We start from the raw sequence: 16,711 nt of genomic DNA on the forward strand, positions 1-16,711 counted from the left end.
GTTGGTCAGTTGGGTTCCTGCTCTGCACAGGACCCTGTCCCATAACTCTACTACTCAGAACTCTGACGTTCACCCTGCTGAACTCTGCCCCCCAAATCCCGCCCTGCCCCTTAGGGCCGCATCACCTTCTGTGCCCCAGTCTTTGGTGACCCTCTGCCCAGCAGTCTGCCATTTTCGTCACACATGGCTGGACTTCCTAGCTTACCGCCTCATGCTTGTGACTGGCTGTCTACCTGTTAGGCAGGAATGCCCTCTCATCATCCTCCCAGAGTATGGCCCCCAGACACGAGCTGGCCGGAGGGATCAGATGTTAATGAAGTGTGTGTGCAGGTGTGTGCAGGGCAGCTGGGGGCCACTGTAATGGCCATAGGTGTTCCTATCTTACCTTTGCAGCTGGCCACCCGTCTTTCTTCCCGCTCTCGAGGTTAGACGCGGGGTTCTGAGTCTCCTCCTGGGAAAAGGCCTCGCTGACAGGGAGAGCCAGGTGGTAAAGCAGCTGTCCTCCCCTGCAGGGGTCGGGCGTGGGGTGTGTGTGGACGGTGCCTTCGAAGGTTCCTGGGATGCCCCTTCCTGAATGCTGGGGAGTGGAGGGAGCTGGGACAGTGGCGGGGAGGGGGGGCGCTGCTCCAGGCTGTACGTTTTGCTTTCTAGCATCCTGGGGTCTGTGTGGGTGTCCAGATTTTCTGGACTGGGACCTGGAACTTGGCCTTCATGGATGTGGCCAGATGGGCCTGCCCTCCAGGGGTGTGGCACCAGCTCCAGGCTCCCCTTCCTGAGTGTAGCAGCCCCTCCTGTCGGCCACACTTCCTTCCTGTGGGCTTCAGCGCCACGGCCATCCACAGCTCTCCCACGGCTTCAGCGCCACGGCCGTCCACAGCTCTTCCACGGCTTCAGTGCCATGGCCGTCCACAGCTCTCCCACGGCTTCAGCGCCACGGCCGTCCACAGCTCTTCCACGGCTTCAGTGCCACGGCTCTTTCCCTGTTAACACCTTCCTTGCTCTCTCACAACCACCCCTTCACCTCTGATCTCATGTTCCGGAGCGGAAGTCAACGATGATATGAACAACGAGGAGAGTGTGGGCTTTTCTTCTGGCACCTGACACGTTTTCCAGGACCCAAGTGGAGTGGACTGATCACCAAATGAGCCACCTGAGCCTCCTGGCTTTCCCCTCCTACCTTTCTCTAAAAACATTCTAAAAACAAAAGCAATGACTGAATAATGAAGATATTATTCAAAAAATGAATAATAAAGAATAAAGGAATGTGTTTTGTGGCATGTGAGCTATATGTTGGTAGAGCTGTTATTTGTGAAGACAGTGTACTTTCACCCTCTCTGTGGTCAGTCCAACATCAACCTACAAACAAATACCAAGACATGGCAAGAGGCTGAGGCTGGAGAAGAATCTTGTAAAGGAGCAGACCTCTCTGGTCATGATCGTAATATAAAGTAATTTCAGTTCACTGAGCATCTACTAGATGACCAGGCTACATCTACTAAGAGTTTTACGTGCATCATCACATTAGGCCTCCTTATGACCTTGAGGTCAGTAATCCTGTCCCCAAGTTACAGATGAAGAAACTGAGGCCAAGTGACATCATGTGACAAAGTCTTTTACAGCTAACAGGCAGCAAACAGGACACATGCCTATCATCCCTGACCTCAGGAGACATAGATAGGAAGATTGTCACGAGTTCAAAGTTTGCCTGCTCTACACAGTGAGTTTCAGGCCAGCACAGCCACAGAGTAAGAACTTGTCTCAAAGAAAACGTAACAGTGGGGGCTGGAGAGAAGCTAAATGGTTAAAAGTACGTACTGCTCCTCCTGAGGACCCAGGCTCTGTTCTAGGACCCACAGGCGGCTCACAACTCTCTGTAACTCCAGTTCTAAGGGGATCCCTGCCTTTTCTGAACTCCAAGGGCTCCTGAACACGTATGGTGCACATCCATACACTTGGGTGCACACGCAAACGCATAAAATAATAAATACTTAAAAAGAAAACTAAACACCACCGAACTGAGGAGGTAGCTCACTTGGTAGGACGCTTGCCTAGAATACAAAGCTCTGGGCTTGATCCTGGGCACAGCACCACCTGGCACAGGGAACACAGCTTTAATCCCAGCACTGGAGAGATGGAAGCAGTAGGATCAGAAGTTCAAGGTTATCCTCAGCTACATAGGGAGTTCTAGGCCAGCTTGGGCTACATGAGACCCTGTCTTAAACATACACCTAACAAGTAGCAGAATTGGTGCTGAAGCCCAGACCTTTCTGTCTTCAAGCTTTTGACTATATTGGGGGGGACAACCTCCCATGATTCAAATCACCCCCACATTTCCTCCTGCCTTCCCTGCTTTGCTTCTCTTCTCCCACCCCCGTCCTCCAGGGCCTCATGTAACTGGCCATATTCTTATGTGGCCAGTGATGTGATGGATGCCCTGAGCTTTGGATTCTCTTCCTCCCTCCTCTCCAGTGCTGGGATTACAGACGGGCACCACACCCAGCTCTCACGTTTGTCTTCTGTTACCAGGTACAGGCTTCTTTATGGCTCAAGCCCTTTCTGCACTCAGAGACCTTTCCTGAGAAGGCCTTGAGTACAGGGGAAGATTGTAGCAGCCGGACCTGTCTCTCTGCTTCCAGAACTCTCATCCTGACCCCAGGCAGGTGCAAACTGTGGCAGCCATGACCTGCTCTACAAAAGACAAAGAAAAACCTGTTTTCCCTCATCAAGGGTGCTGGAATTAGACAATGTTTGGCTTTCCCTCCATGGAGGATCGTCCCCTATTCCCATTGGGCAGGAACCAGTTCCTGTTAGGCAGGGCTGCCTGGGCCCCTGCCAGGCCCTAGGGGGAGGGATCTCCTTTCTGGGCTGCTCCAGAGCTCAGTTCCTTGGGAGACATTAGAGGTTTAATCATTAATGGGCACGTTTACCTTTGGTTGCGGGCTGGAATTGGGATCTGTTCCCAGGAGCAATTATCTCTGACACATTATTTTGTGTAAAATCACTTTTAGCTGATAAAGCTGAAATAAAAAGGGGTCTATTAACCAGTGCTGGCCTCTTGGTGTCTGGGGCTCCCTGAGACATCATCACCAAGGAGTCAGCCTTTAGGAGCTGTGGGAAGCTTCTAGGAAACACGCTTAGAGGCTGGCTGAGCACAGCGGCAGCTGGGTGTGTTGTCGGCCCCTCCACGCGTCACCCGCATCTGCGGGTTGGGGGCTTGGCAGAGTGTCCTGGAGGCATGCCCACTCTGTGCAGAGCTATCTGGAGCTGGGGAAAATGATGATTCCCCCCTGTTCTGGGGTCCTGAATGAAAGCGGTGTGCTCCCCCACCCGCCTAGCCTAGGCTGGGTCCGGGCACTAATGGGAGGGGGCGTCCTTGGTGCTTCCGTCAGCTAGTGAGTGCATTGTCTGTGTGCATTTCTGCAGGTGGGGCTGTCCTCTCCACAGGTGCCCACGGCTGTCCTCCTCCATTTCCCTCTCCTTCCCCTGACCTTTAAGGCTGCTGGCCCACCCATCCCACAAGACAGTCCCGTCAGGCCCAGCCACCACAGCTGTCTTTACTGCTCTAGTGTTGGGGGGGAGGGGTGCATAGAGAGACCTATGGGAGGGGGAGGGTGGTATTCCTGCTTTTTTTCCTGCAACCTCTTCCCCTCCATCTCCGTCCTGGGTTCCCAGGGTCCCTTCTTCACATTCTCTTAGATCAGCCCCTGCTCCCTTTGAACCCCGTCTGCCCTCTGTGACTCACCTGCAATGCTGACTGTCCAGCATCACAGAGGACTCCCTCACTGAGGCATCTACAGCTGTCTTCTCTCCCCCCAGCCTGGAACACTCAGTAGAGTGTGCCTTCACGGCCTTGCTAATTCTCCCAGAGCTTTACTGTGTCTGAATGTCTCCACGGCAGAGCAGGCTTACCCCAGGATAATTACAGTACACAAACTCCTGCAGCTCTTGAGAGCTGGTCAGTGGTGGTTCAGCTTGGAGGCAGGTCAGTCAAAAGTGCTCGGACAGGAAAAGGCCAAAGCAAAGGCCTGGGGCCAGGCAGAGAGGCCAAGGAGCTGGGCTTCAGCCAGCTGCGGCCTGTTTTTCCTCAATAGCCCCAGGCCCTCCCTCCCCGGTGCTTCTGTGACTGAACTTCATTTCCTGATGTTTTGTGAGGCTCAGGCCTCTGTGACCTTTGGGGCCTGCCAGCACTCCCCCTCCCCACAGTGACCAGACGCCCTCTCAGAAACTCCAACCAGCTTTGTGTGATCAAGCCTCAGTGGAAGAGCTGACCAGAGTTGCTGGATAGGCACACCTCTGTTTGGAGCGTGTCCATTGCTACCTCCTGGATCTTCTTCCCATAATCCAGGAAACTGAGGGAAGCTAAGGCAGAGGACCCCAGGGACCTGGCCATCCCATCTCCAACCTGTGCAGGTCCTGGGCCTGTTCTGGGCCCTGCTAAGAAACCCAACCCCACTGCCCTAGGGTGGACGCTGCCTGCACGCTCTTCAGGAGAGATGGCTTCCTTGGGAACAGGCCTGAGTCCTTCTGACCTGGTCTTCTTGTGCATGTTCCTGGGGAGGTGACACAGGACAGTGGCTGCCCAGCTGGTCTCCCTTGCTCTGTGCCTTTCTGACATGGGGTGTCACAAAGCCCAGGCTGGCCTGGCATTCCCTATGTCAGCAAAGAGGACCTAAACTTCGGGCCTTCCTGCCTCTGCTTCTCAAGTACTAGGATGACAGGCGTGTGCCACCACCTCCAGTTTCCATCCTGAGATCAATGTGGTCTTGATCCTTTCAGGGCTGGGGTGGGGGTTAGAAGGTGCTCTGCCCACATTAGAGAGGAAAGGTACATTGTTCTGAAAATAAGGTTTGTTTTACATTGAGCTTGGTATTTAACAGCTGTATTCCACACAAACCACAGAGATACATTCCAGCACAAACAGCAACTCCACACGCTCCAGAATGAGCTAAGTGTGGGCTCCCGAGGATGGCGTCTATGCTGGGGCGGGTGGTGGTGATGGGAGTGGACAGGCCCCACCGCCTCCTCCCAGAGTCATCATTGAGAACACAACTTAGATGCACATCTCCCCAACCAATAGGCTCTGTTATCTCCAGCATGCATGGGGGAGGCAGGTGATGGTTTCCAGATGTCCCGGGAGCCTCCCACCCCCAGCCCGGCCCAGGCCAAGCTCCTCCTGCATACTTTAAGTGCCAAGTGGTAATGTCTGGGTCCTGGGGTAGGATGGATTGGCCTGGGTGGGGTCCTGCATGTGGACCTTGTGAGGACCAGCACTAGGGTGTCTGACCTCTAGCAGGCCCCATCTGGCTGAGGACAAGCCTATTGTAGGCCACCTCACGAGAAAGGGACAGTACAAAGTGCAGCCAGCTCTGGTGAGACAGTGAGTGTGTGGGAAGGTGACCTGTGAGCAGGATGCTGGCAGGGCCTTGGCCAACCAGTCCCTGAACATCCAATCGTTCCTGGACATTGCAGCTATAACTCAAGCCCGCCCTGGCCTGAGCCTCCGTCTCCTGAGACCAGTTAGCAGCTCATTAGGTACTGAGATAAACTGATGGTTTGAGGCATCTTAGAGAGTACGGACACACTCCAGCCTCCCCCACCTCTGATTCACCATCCTGCAGATAGGAAAACTGAGGCCCAGGGCAGGAGGTGGGGGAGTGGTCACCTCAGGGACACAGTGACTAGGAGAACTAGGGCTACTTCTCGGGGAGGGAGGGCAGGCCTTACATGTAAGCCCAGCCTGGCATGGAGCCACTGTGGGCTGGGGTGGGGGGTAACGGAGTCACTGTGGGCTGGGGTGGGGGGTTAAAGGAGCCACTGTGGGCTGGGGTGGGGGGTAACGGAGTCACTGTGGGCTGGGGTGGGGGGTAACGGAGTCACTGTGGGCTGGGGTGGGGGGTAACGGAGTCACTGTGGGCTGGGTTGGGGGTAAAGGAGCCACTGTGGGCTGGGGTGGGGGGTGACGGAGTCACTGTGGGCTGGGGTGGGGGTAACGGAGCCACTGTGGGCTGGGGTGGGGGGTAACGGAGTCACTGTGGGCTGGGGTGGGGGGTGACGGAGTCACTGTGGGCTGGGGTGGGGGTAACGGAGTCACTGTGGGCTGGGGTGGGGGGTAACGGAGTCACTGTGGGCTGGGGTGGGGGGTAACGGAGTCACTGTGGGCTGGGGTGGGGGTAACGGAGTCACTGTGGGCTGGGGTGGGGGTAACGGAGCCACTGTGGGCTGGGGTGGGGGGTAACGGAGTCACTGTGGGCTGGGGTGGGGGGTGACGGAGTCACTGTGGGCTGGGGTGGGGGTAACGGAGTCACTGTGGGCTGGGGTGGGGGGTAACGGAGTCACTGTGGGCTGGGGTGGGGGGTAACGGAGTCACTGTGGGCTGGGGTGGGGGTAACGGAGTCACTGTGGGCTGGGGTGGGGGTAACGGAGCCACTGTGGGCTGGGGTGGGGGGTAACGGAGTCACTGTGGGCTGGGGTGGGGGGTAACGGAGCCACTGTGGGCTGGGGTGGGGGGTAACGGAGTCACTGTGGGCTGGGGTGGGGGGTTAAAGGAGCCACTGTGGGCTGGGGTGGGGGGTAACGGAGTCACTGTGGGCTGGGGTGGGGGGTAACGGAGTCACTGTGGGCTGGGGTGGGGGTAACAGAGTCACTGTGGGCTGGGGTGGGGGGTAATGGAGTCACTGTGGGCTGGGGTGGGGGGTAATGGAGTCACTGTGGGCTGGGGTGGGGGGTAACGGAGTCACTGTGGGCTGGGGTGGGGGGTAACGGAGTCACTGTGGGCTGGGGTGGGGGGTAATGGAGTCACTGTGGGCTGGGGTGGGGGGTAACGGAGTCACTGTGGGCTGGGGTGGGGGGTTAAAGGAGCCACTGTGGGCTGGGGTGGGGGGTAACGGAGTCACTGTGGGCTGGGGTGGGGGGTAACGGAGTCACTGTGGGCTGGGGTGGGGGTAACGGAGCCACTGTGGGCTGGGGTGGGGGGTAACAGTATCACTGTGGGCTGGGGTGGGGGTAACGGAGTCACTGTGGGCTGGGGTGGGGGTAACAGTATCACTGTGGGCTGGGGTGGGGGTAACGGAGCCACTGTGGGCTGGGGTGGGGGGTAACGGAGCCACTGTGGGCTGGGGTGGGGGTAACAGAGTCACTGTGGGCTGGGGTGGGGGGTAATGGAGCCACTGTGGGCTGGGGTGGGGGTAACAGAGTCACTGTGGGCTGGGGTGGGGGGTAACGGAGCCACTGTGGGCTGGGGTGGGGGTAACGGAGCCACTGTGGGCTGGGGTGGGGGGTGACGGAGTCACTGTGGGCTGGGGTGGGGGGTAACGGAGCCACTGTGGGCTGGGGTGGGGGTAACGGAGCCACTGTGGGCTGGGGTGGGGGTAATGGAGCCACTGTGGGCTGGGGTGGGGGTAACAGAGTCACTGTGGGCTGGGGTGGGGGGTGACGGAGTCACTGTGGGCTGGGGTGGGGGGTAGAAGGTGCTCTTTCTTTTTTGAGCCTTAATTCCTAAAGACACCCACTTGCAGGACACAACCTCACAGCATTGCCGAGAGACGGGAGACAGAGGGAGAAGGGAGGAAGACAGGAGACCTCCTCAACTAACATCCTCCTCTTGTTTGGCGCTTTCCTGGTTCCTCAGCGGCATCCTGGGTTCTTGAACAGAAAGAGGCTTTCTAGTGAGGTGGGCCGGGTTTCCCCCGGGAGCTCAGTTTTCATGCCCTTGTCTCTGAGGTTCAGCCCTGGCCACCAGTGCGAGCTTCTGCCTGGCAGGAAAGAGCCGCTTGTCCCTTGGTGCAAGCTCTCTGCATTCTGGGACACACCCGGGACCTGGTCTTAGTACTGACACCAGGCTGTGCCTTCCCATACACACAGCTCCCTGAAGCAGGTGAGAAGATTGGGGGCGGGGCGCTCTGGGAGCTCCAATCACACACATTGGCTTCTCCACAGTGGGTGGAGCTTCCTGCCCCTTGCCTGCGAGGATGCCTGAGAAGGTTCAGTCCCAGGCTCAGTCCCGGGTTCAGTCCCGGGTTCAGTCCCGGGTTCCGAGGGTTGCCACTCGTTCGGAATGTCTTCCTACCACCTCAGTCTTTGACTCTCATACCCTCCCCGCGGGCCTGAAATAGCAAACTGGCATTCAGGACAACTGGGCCAGCACTTCCAGGAGATGTTCTGTGGCAGCATGTGCCACCGTTCTAGAATCTACTTTGTCTGGTGGAGTTTTATCACAGAGACACAAAGGGGGGTGAAGGACGGGTCAGTCGGGGCGGGGCCATCTCATAACGTATTCCAAATTCCTGTGGCTCAAGTTCTTCACCACGACCGCCACCTGCCCTGACTTCTCTCCTCCAGTAGCTATCAGGACCCAGGGGCAGCCTCACTTGGGTGGTCCTCCAGCCCACTACAAGGTTCCCAGGAGCACCTGGAGGCTTCCCAGGGTCAAGTCTGTGGCTGATGCTGCTGACCTTGAAGGCGGTCTTGGTCACAGTGTTCTCTGTGGGGCTTCTGTGCGGGCAGCGTATCCAAGATGGAGGTAGCCTGCCTGAAACCTGGCTTCCTGTGCTCCAGGGCTGCTGTTCCCATCCACCTTTGACAGGGCAGAGAGGCAGTGCGTGGTGTGGAGATGAGAGATCATGTTACTGTGGGTTGCTCATCCATGGCTCCCAGACACCCCCGTTTTCCCCACCTGAGATGGCTCAATGGCCAGATCTGATGGGCAGGGCTATTCAGCCTATCTCACCAGGTTTTGTTAATTAGTTCCCATATGGGCCAGGAGCCCTGGGGACCTCACTGGAGGCAGGGTCATCTGCATTGATATTGTCAAAATCCCAAGTTACAGCAAATTTAAGTGTCAAGGTGTTTTTTTTTTTTTTTTTTTTTTTTTTTTTTTTTTTTTTTTGAGACAGGGTTTCTCTGTGTAGCTTTGGTGCCTGTCCTGGATCTCACTCTGTGTAGCCCAGGCTAACCTCGAACTCGCAGAGATCCGCCTGCCTCTGCCTCCTGGGATTAAAGGCGTGTGCCACCACTGCCCGGCTAAGTGTCAAGATCTTAACTGGCTTTGTTTTCCATTATAGAATGCAGCAGTACTTTGTTATAAAATAAAACTTGTAAGTGTGCCAGTGCTCTGAGTTTTTGGATTTAAGGATAGAGAAAGGCTGATAGAGCAGAAACAACCCAAAAATCAGAGTGCTTATTTTGAAGTTACTTTTCCCGTAAAGGGGACTGGGGAGGGGCAGGCCCCCGCCCCCAATGGAGACTGGCTGACATTCAGTCACTCAGGTTAGATAACAGGTAGGTTCGGGTCGGCAAGGTTTGGCACTGAGTGACGTGTGTGAGCACCTCCATTGTGATTTTTATCCTGCTTCCCAGTGGCTTCTTAGCTTTTGTATTTACCACAGAAAGACAGATATGTCAATCAAAACATTAAACACATTAAAACACTTTCCTCAGCCTAAAAGTTTATATTCTTCTGATTCAGGAGAAAAAAAAAATATATCTATGGACCGCTGGGCGGTGGTAGCGCATGCCTTTAATCCCAGCACTCGGGAGGCAGAGGCAGGCGGATCTCTGTGAGTTCGAGGCCAGCCTGGGCTACAGACAGAGTGAGTTCCAGGAAAGGCGCAAAGCTACACAAAGAAACCCTGTCTCGAAAAAAAACAAAAAAAAAAAAAAAAAAAAAAAAACAAAAACCTATGGACCTTACAATGGGCATGTTGTGTCTCTTGGGGAGTTGTCCTGCCTCCTTAAGGTGACCCCTGAGTCTGAAGACCCCCACCTTCTGGTGGAAGTTTCCAGAGCCGGTGTCGTCAGTGCTGGTGTCTGAAGAAATCGTAACTGCCTTCTACCATGGCCATTTGAGAGGAGGCTCCCCTCACCTCAAACTCCTGCTTCGCAGGTGAAGAGACTGAGGCAGGGGAGTTGGACACCTTCCTCAGAGCAGAAGTAAGGGACAGCCAGCTGGGATACAAGCATAGGTTCTGAACCCAAAGTCTAGGCCTTTGAATAGTGCTTAGGCTCTCTCTGCTCTCTCTCTGCTCTCCCTCTCCCTCTCCCTCTCTGCTCTCTCTCTGCTCCCCGCTCTCTGCTCTGCCATCTCTCTCTCTCCAGGCCTGGCTCTCCTCCTCCCTCCTCTCCCCTCCTTCCTTCTAATAAAGCTCTCTGTAACTCTGGTTAAAAAAAAATTAGTGCTTGGAATGTTTTTTTTTTCTTTTTAAGATGTATTGTGTGTGTGTGTGTGTGTGTGTGTGTGTGTGTGTGTGTGTGTGTGTGTGTGTAGTGAAGGTGCTCATGGAGGCCACAAACAGTTGTCATGTCCCCCAGAGCTGCACGTGGTGGTGAGGCACCCAGGGTGGGTACTCTGGAAGAGCAGTACCTGCCCTGCCCTGCGGAGCCGGCCCTCCAGCTCTGGTGTTTGCTTGTTTGCTTGTTTTTCAACGTGACGTTACACTCTTGTAGCCCGGCTGACCCAGACCTCACTATGCAGGCCAGGGTGGCCTTGAACTCAGTAACTTTCTTGCCTCAGCTGACTGTGTGAATGATAGGTGCTCTAGAACGTTCTATAGAAAAAGCTGAGCGGCTTCCTTCCAATTCTCCGGCCCTTTCTCCTTCCCTAGCTCCTTCTGGTCAGGTTGGGTGTCAGACAATGAGCTGGATGTGGGAGGAAGATGTAGAGCATCCTGCTCAGCCTTCCTCCTCAGCCCTGATGAGCAGTGATGCCTCAGAGCTTCAGAGCATCAAGACAGTCCCCCCGGGACACACACGCGCGCGCGCGCGCGCGCGCGCGCACACACACACACACACACACACACACACACACACACACACGGCTCTGTCCAGAGTGCTGCCCCGCTGCCTCTGCCTTCTCAGAAAAACTCCAGGATTCAGGACATCAGCCTTTACCTAGAACCGGAACAGCGGGAAGTGTGCATGTAAAATGGAAGCTCCAGCCACCCTGAGCAGTTCTGAGCAGTTCTGAGCGTATCCACTTAGGGGGCTGGGCTTGCATATTCCCATCACCATCTTCTTCAGCTCCTCTGAGTCTCCTTCCCTCTGCGTCTGGGCCTCAGGGACCTTCCTGACTGGTCACTATGGTGGTTCCTGAGTTCAGGTGGCAAGTCAGTCAGTCCCAGAATAAAAGGCTAAAACTGGCTCCGCAAGGCAGAACTGGGTTCTGAGGGCCTGAGCCCTCCTGCTGTGCCTCCTAGGCCTCTCTGACCCTGTAGCCCTGCCCTGTGGAAGCACAAGAACTAGCCTTAGAACCAGCAGGTGAGAAGTCAGGTCTAACTGCCCTCCTAATTAGAACGGTTTGAGCAAGTTGATCCCGAGCCCTCACCTGGAGGACAGCTGCAAGCCAGGGCTGTTGGAGACCCGGAGCACAAACCACCACCCCGGTCCCTTCCTGCCCTCTTCTGCTGGAGATGTCCTTCCTCCCTTCCTTCTGTCCAACCCGTCCCCCATTTCTCTTCTGCCAAGTGGGTACCACGGTGGGGGGTTGGGGTTCACAGACATTGTGGCTACACCAGCACTTGTGATCCCTCCCCAAGCTGAAGCCACACTGCTCTCCTGGTCAGCAGCGACCCAGGCTTCCCTGCCTCTGGCCTTAGCCTGCCTATCTGGAAAGGTTTTGAGTTCCATTCAGGCTGATCCCTGATTAAACAGGTACACCCCCTGAAAGTTCTGTTTTCCTGGTCACCCACTGGGAAACGCAGTTCCTGCCCCACCTTCATGAGAGAATGGGGAGCCGGGATGTGCACATGGTGCAGGGCCCCGCTCTGCAGGAAGAAGGTCTCCCTGTGAGCCAGCAGCAGATGCCCCTGCCACTCTGGACAGCCTACCCCCGGCCATGCTCACCCTACTGCTTGCCGGTACTCATGGAGCCCTTCCTCTCCCAGCCCCACCCAGATGAGGCTAAAGGTGAGCCAGGCTCAGTGATGGATGACCCAGGAGCAGAAGGAAGTCCTGAGTCACCCTTGCTGGGGGCAGGAAGTGGTTATCACCAGAACCAGAGAGCCAGAGTGTGACATCACAGCGGTGACCTCACCAGCAGGGACAGGATGCCTCTGCAAGCTCCCCAGCAGCCAGCCCTCCCTGTGCTCCCCTTGTGGTCCTCTGTCCTCTGTCCCCACTCTGTGCTGTGCTCTACAGCTCTCTGAGGAGAGCTGGGGACGGGAGGGCCTTGTCTAGTCTAATAGGAGTCAATGTGTGGTTCAGAGCTGGCAGGCAGGCCTGGGTGGCCAGGGGGTGGAGCCATGCTTGGGACCACCCTTGGGAAAGGTCTCACTGAGCTCTTGGTGATGTCTCCATTGGGGCTTTGCCGGGCTCTGGGCCAGTTAAAACTCCCTTCTTAGCGGTGGCGGCGCACACCTTTAGTCCCAGCACTCGGGAGGCAGAGGCAGGTGCATCTCTGTGAGTTTGAGGCCAGACTGGTCTACAGAGCAAGATCCAGGACAGGCACCAAAACTACACAGAGAAACCCTGTCTGGGAAAGAAAAACAAAAAAAAACCCAAAAAAACAAAACAAAAAAAACACCAAAAAACCCTTCCTTCCTGGTGGAGGCAGTTTCACATAGCTTCAGTGTGGATGGAATCAGCTATTTACAGGGATGTAGGAAGAGGTTGAGTCACCTAGTAGCCTCCCTGGAGGCCCATGAGGCTTGGTCACCAAGGTCACAACACTTGTCAGGCTAGTGGCCTGAAGCATCTGGACACTGACCTGACTTGGAGTTCAACTCTGCCCTGATGTGATATCATCTGCAGCCCGCTGGGCTTGGGGACTGTCACTTTATTGGTTTTGAAGTGTCCTGTTGTTATTTTCTGGTTATAGAGGTGATGTGGGCTCGTGATAAAGTCCTTTAAGCATGAGTGTGCGTGGGCGACGTTGTTGTTGGTACCACCTCATGACGGATGACTTGCCTGACCATAACTCACCAGAATCACAACTGGTCTAAGACCCTGGCAGAGAGAGGTGCCGTGACCCTCAGTCCCTCCCCAACTAAAGTCCATCCACAACACTGTCTTCTTGGGAGCCTCAGTGTGAGCTGCTGACCCAGCTGTCCTGTCCCATCCCCGCAGGCTGCTGTGACCACCAGGTGCGGTGCCTATCTTGTTTTCCCAGATGCTTCCTGTAGGATCTGGAGGTGGGAGCGAGGGCTGGGCATACTTCCAGTTCCCCGGTGCCTCAGATTGCTCTGGAGACTCAAGACTGAACGCCGGGATGAAGGCCCCTGACGGCCTGCATGTGGGCCTTGAGGGAGAGACTGAGGGGACACTCAGTCCCTTCCTACCATCCTGTGATATGTGTCCTCACCCACAGTGAGGCTGTAGGAGGCCGCTCCTGCCCAGGAGGAAGGGCAAAGCCTGCTTCCAATGCCGTCCTTGGTGTGCCCCAGCCATGGAAGTGGGTCAGGCCTCAGGGCAACCCTTATACCAAGCTCCACTAAGTGGCACCCCTGACTCTCCTCCTTAGCCAGATGGCATCGGCCTCCTCCCCTTGTCTCTGACCACAGAGGAGTTTGCAGGGATGGACTAGGGTGCAACAGTGACCTGTCTGAGAAGTCCATGGAAAGGACTGACTCCAGGTGCCCAGCGACACTGCCATGCTCTCACCCTCCTCCCTCATGTCTCCTGGAACTGGTTTGCTCAGCCCTGGATCTGGTCCGGGAGCCTGGCTTCCCAAGGACCTCTGAGGCCAGAATCACTTCCATTGCATGTGTAGTTGGGTAGGAAAAATAAATAAATAAAGGAAAAGAATGGCCAACTAGTTACAAGCCCTCCACATTCACAAAAGCGTGCAGTTCATAATGGAATCTTTTCTGGCCCAGAGCCCGGCAAAGCCCCAATGGAGACATCACCAAGAGCTCAGTCAGACCTTTCCCAAGGGTGGTTCCAAGCATGGCTCCACCCCCTGGCCACCCAGGCCCTGCATGCCAGCTCTGAACCACACACTGACTCCTGTTAGACTAGACAAGGCCCTCCCGTCCCCAGCTCTCCTCAGCCCTGGTGCCCAGGGTAGAGCACAGCACAGAGTGGGGACAGAGGACAGAGGACCACAAGGGGAGCACAGGGAGGGCTGGCTGCTGGCGAGCTTGCAGAGGCATCCTGTCCCTGCTGGTGAGGTCACCGCTGTGATGTCACACTCTGGCTCTCTGGTGCTGGTGATAACCACTTCCTGCCCCCAGCAAGGGTGACTCAGGACTTCCTTCTGCTCCTGGATCATCCATCACTGAGCCTGGCTCACCTTTAGCCTCATCTGGGTGGGGCTGGGAGAGGAAGGGCTCCATGAGTACTTGCAAGCAGGAGGGTGAGCATGGCCGAGGGTAGGCTGTCCAGAGTGGCAGGGGCATCTGCTGCTGGCTCACAGGGAGACCTTCTTCCTGCAGAGTGGGTCCCTGCACCGTGTGCACATCCCGGCGCCCCATTTTCTCTTCTGGAATGGCCAGGGCAGCAGGGCAGTGGCCCCATCTCTGTCCCTGATTTTTTATTTTTATTTACTTACTTACTTACTTATTTGTTTATTTATTTATTTATTTGGTTTTTCGAGACAGGGTTTCTCTGTGTAGCTTTGCGCCTTTCCTGGAACTCACTTGGTAGACCAGGCTGGCCTCGAACTCACAGAGATCTGCCTGGCTCTGCCTCCCGAGTGCTGGGATTAAAGGCGTGCGCCACCACCGCCTGGCACTCTGTCCCTGATTTTAAGTCGAACTTCCATCTCCTGCTTCTCACCTATCTCAGACGGTTGTGTCCTGAGTGCATTGTCGTGTGGTCTTACACTGCCTTGCTGACTGGTCTCAGTCAAGGACAGAGTTCTAGAATGGAAGCACAGTTCACCCTTGACTGACACCAGTACAGTGTGCTGTCATTCATCTTTCCGACACATGGGCGTCAGGCCAGCCTGGGAGGCCATGTCGGAAGTTGGAAGCCACACCAGGACTTATAGCCCGCTTCAGGAGCCTGGACCATCTGCTGTGATGCTGTTGTCTGGGGTCCAGAACTTTCCTTTCCTGGCTAGATCTCAGGCAAGCTCTGGCACAGGCATTGGCGTTCTACTGCCCTCTTGGGGACATCTCTGCTCTTGGGCTCCACCTGCCTACTACTTTGTATCCCTCCCACCTGCCAGGCAGTCTCTTAAACCTATGTCCCGTGGTGGGGCCATTGCAAGCCTTGGACTGGCTCCATGCACCCCCCCAGCCACCCTGGCACCCTCCCTCACCCGTCACCATGCAGTTGTCCATTTTCAGCAGGCTCTCCTCAACTTCCTCTGGTGCTTCCTCAGCCCAGCGGCCACTGGGCAGCAGATGACGTGTCCTGGGAGGGTGGTCCTGGAATGTGTTTTTCCTGGTGCTCTCCTGGGAACTACAAGCTATAGGCTGACCTACAGTCACACACACCGCTAGTCACGGTAGGATCTTTAGGACTAAGGTGATAGGTCTGGGGAGGCCACCAGAGTCCATGGGTGAGTGAGGAGCCTGGCTTGTGGGATCTGGCCTGGAGCGGTCTTCTGGGAGTGTTTGCTGGTTCTGCCCACAGGAAAGGGGTAGATGGTGGATGCACTTGGCTGGCTTAGAAGCCTGAGAGTTTGGGCCTGGAGGAAGGTTTGGAAAAGCACGTTGGACAGGCCTGGCTTCCCACCAGGGGAGGTCTACCTGTAGGACTCTGGTCTACCTATAAGCACTGGGACCAGTACAGCATTCAGGAAGGGTCATGTAAGTGCTGAGGCCGTGTCCAGAAAGACACTTGGAGTTACCTGCTTTCTGTTACTTCTTTGCCACTGGGAATCAGTTTGCACAACTCTTTTCGGTTTTGTTGTGGATTTTACCATCTTGTTAACTTTGATCTGAGACATCTTCTCTTTTGAAGGAAACTTCCATAATGTTTGACATGGAAAATGTGATAGCTGGTTTGGGGGTCTTCCCAGTGTAGAACAAATACTTGCTGGAGCTAGTCCCTGGTGTCTGGCTCTTCAAGAAACTCCCACAGGGCCAGAGTCCCTCCAGGCCCAGCTGGGGAGGAATCTTACCTGACCCAGGCCAGCCTGGGGTCACCATACCGGCAGTGCTGTGTGCTTCTTAAATGGATGAATGACCTTGACTGGATGCTTAGAGATGAGAGGAGCCAGGGCAGCAGTGAGGAGGCTCTTATGAGACTGAGGTATCATTCTCTCTACAAACTTGCCAGAATATGCTATTTTTCAGTTTTTTAGTTAAAATCACACAGGAAGCTGGACATGATGGTACATACCCATAATGCAGGCACTGAAGAAGTTGAGGCAGGAGGACTGCCATGAGTTTATGGCTAGCCTAGGGTACATAGCAGATACCCAGGCTACTCATAGCAGGACTCTATTTAAAAATAGCAACAACAAAAAGCAAATGAAATGAAGAAATAAAATCACACAGTAGTTCTTGAGCACAGTTTTGTAAAAACTGAAGCACTGTCCATTAATTTAAGGTTCCTTTTTATAAGCCCCATCTGAACTTATAGTGGAGTGTATCTGGGTGCACTCACTGTTTTGCTTGGGAGTTCCTTTTGTATTGCTTACATATTTGCATAGATTTTTGTTGGTTTTTTTTCCAATAATCTATTTAACTTTATTTTATATGTGTTGGTGTGAAGGTGTCAGATCCACTGGAACTGGAGTTAGAAACAGTTGTGAGCTGCCATGTGGGTTCTGGGAATTGAACCTGGGTTCTCTAGAAGAGCAGCCAGTGCTCATAACCGCTGAATCATC

This window comes from Peromyscus maniculatus, chromosome 14, assembly GCF_049852395.1.
Source record: "Peromyscus maniculatus bairdii isolate BWxNUB_F1_BW_parent chromosome 14, HU_Pman_BW_mat_3.1, whole genome shotgun sequence".
In the NCBI taxonomy this organism is placed as follows: domain Eukaryota; kingdom Metazoa; phylum Chordata; class Mammalia; order Rodentia; family Cricetidae; genus Peromyscus; species Peromyscus maniculatus.